This window comes from Beta vulgaris, chromosome 7 (genome assembly GCF_026745355.1).
Source record: "Beta vulgaris subsp. vulgaris cultivar EL10 chromosome 7, EL10.2, whole genome shotgun sequence".
Lineage (NCBI taxonomy): Eukaryota > Viridiplantae > Streptophyta > Magnoliopsida > Caryophyllales > Amaranthaceae > Beta > Beta vulgaris.
The window spans coordinates 32,118,971-32,121,731 of record NC_079208.1 but is presented as its reverse complement, the minus strand read 5'-3'; positions in this window follow the sequence as shown (position 1 = coordinate 32,121,731).

Sequence of the window (2,761 nt, the reverse complement as noted above, 5' to 3'; positions counted from 1 at the left end):
CCCCTTTGTTCCCTCACGGGACTTCTTTATCTCATTCAACACTACCTTGTTTGCCACTTTGGCTTGGCCATTAGCCTGTGGTCAAGACACTACTGAAAATCTAGTCTAGATACCGAACCTCGAACAATAATCTCGAGTAGGTACTATTGAATTGTCTGCCGTTATCGAAGATAAGCGTTTGTGGCACTCTGAATCGAGTAATAACATTTCTCCATATGAATTTAAGCACTTGATTGTCAGTGATAGATGCGAGTAGATCATCCTTGATTCATTTGGTGAAGTAGTCAATGGCCATTATGAGAAATGTTCTCTGTTTCGAAGCATCACTGAATGGGCCTAGCAAATCCATCACCCACTTGTCAAAGGGCAGTACCGCCTGAATGTTGGTTAGGGGGTTAGCCGGTATCCCGAGTTCGGAGGCTTCTTGCTGTAAAGTGGGCCAGTAGTACCCAACTCTTAATTTCTTTCCTGCGTGTAAGATTTCTTAGAAAGGTGGTCATCATGCCATATGAACCAACTCACCCTCTTTTTCAACTAGTTTGCCTCTTTTTCTCCTGAGGGTAATGTCCCATCCCTTAAGAATGCAATAATCTCTTCCATCCATGTATCAGTTATGCTGAGAGTGTGAACTTGTATGTACTTTATGCTTGGCTGACCGAGTACCTTGCAGATTATGGTTGGAGGTGCTAACCCCTTAGCTGAGCTTGCCATTCGAGTTAGGGCATCAGCCTGCTGATTATTTGATTTGGGGAGGTAATGGATGTCGAACATGGAGACTTTCTTGATCAGCTCTCGAGTTTTCTAATAAGGTACATCCTCATATTATCCGCTTTGGATTCATAGTCCTTGAGACTTGTCCGACAATCAGTTTGGAGTCGGACATAGCAGTGAAGGCCCGTGCTGCCACCACTACATTTTTAATCAAAGGCAATGGCTAAAATTAGCTAATGCGACGATTGGCTTTTACACCGTTGTAGTAGGAGCATCTATTGCAACAATCCATGTCAATTCAGGTTCATGGATTGAGCTACTGCAATAGCTTATCAATGACTGTTACATTAGGTGTATCTATAGAAACAACTTGCTTATTGTCGTTACGTTAGATAGAATTATATGTTAAGATAATTAAGGGTCGTCGCATTAGACATTATTTATGGAAAACAATGATCTTTCCCTCTATATCTATAGAAACGACTTGCTTATTTGGCCAACGTGGTCATGGAAAAAACAACTAGCGGTCAATGGAGAATGTGGTGGATTTCACGGACCTTAAGAGAGCTTGTCTGAAAGATTGCTATCCACTACCGAGAATAGACCAGCTGGTAGATTCTACTAGCGGTCATGCACTGTTAAGCTTTATGGACATATTTTCAGGCTATCATCAGATAAGCTTGTTGGAGGCCGATAGAAAGAAGACGACATTCATTACGGATTGTGGCGTGTACAATTATAAAGGCGATGTCATTTGGGCTTCGCAATATTGGGGTCATATCAGAAATTGGTTGATACGGTTTTTGCGGACTAGAGGGGGAGACATCGAAGCTTATGTTGACGACTCCATCGTCAAGAGTAAAACTGACCGCGAACACCTCGATGATTTTGCAGTGACCTTCAGAACATTAAGAAAGTACCATATGAAACTTAGCCCAAAAAAGTGCGTCTTTGGGTAAAAGCAGGAAAGTTCCTAGGCTTTCTCGTAAGCAAGAGAGGGATTGATGCAAATCCGGAAAAAATTCAAACCATTATCAACCGACCTGAGCTAAGGAGCATTAAGGATACTCAAAGGTTGACAGGGTGCATGACGGCCCTCACTCGATTTATTTCAAAATCAGTAGATAAAGCTTTGTCTTTTTTCACATTGTTAAGAGGAAAAAAGAAGTTTGAGTGTGGAGAGGAGCAAAGCAAGGCGTTCCTGACAGTGAAAGAACACTTGAAGGGCCTGCGCACCATCACAAGGCCGCAAACCAGAGACGTATTACAATTGTATATCTCGGCCTCGCCAAGAACGGTCGCGGCCATGTTGTTGGTGGAAAAGGAGAAGAGACAGCAGCCAATATATTTCATCAGCCACATCCTTAACGGTATTGAGAGCCATTGGCTTTGGCTGTGATAATTGCCGCCAGGAAGCTCATACCATACTTTGACTGTCATCCCATCCAAGTTTTAACCAATCAGCTGCTGGAGAAGGCTTTGCAGAAGATGGATAGTTTAGGCCGCCTACTAAAATGGGGCGTCGAACTATCTGAGTATGATATACAATACAAGCCCAGGACCGCCATCAAGGCACAGGCCCTGACAGATTTTATTGCGGAAGCCTCGTATGATATGAAAGAACTGGAGCAAAAGAAGAGCTGGCTGCTGGAGGTTAACGGATCCTCCGCTGTTAGCGGATCGAGGACAGGTATAGTGATGACTAGCCCTAAAGAGAATTCATACTAGTACGCCATCAAGTTTGCCTTTCCAGCGTCGAACAATGAAGCAGAGTACGAAGCACCAATTGTTGGTTTAAGAATGTGTTTGGCGGCGGGTGCTAAAAATATACGTTTAAAGAAGGATTCAAAGATGGTCAGCGGTCAGTTGAGGGGAGAATTTGAAGTCAGAGTAGGCCAACATAGTGAAGTATGTGGAGAAGGCCAAAGAACTGATTACCCAGTTGAGCCATTTCGAGATCCAGGTGATACCCCGGGCCGAGAACACAAAACCAGACGCCCTGTCCAAGCTAGCCAACTCTGACTCATTCAGCATAGAAAAAACTTTCACG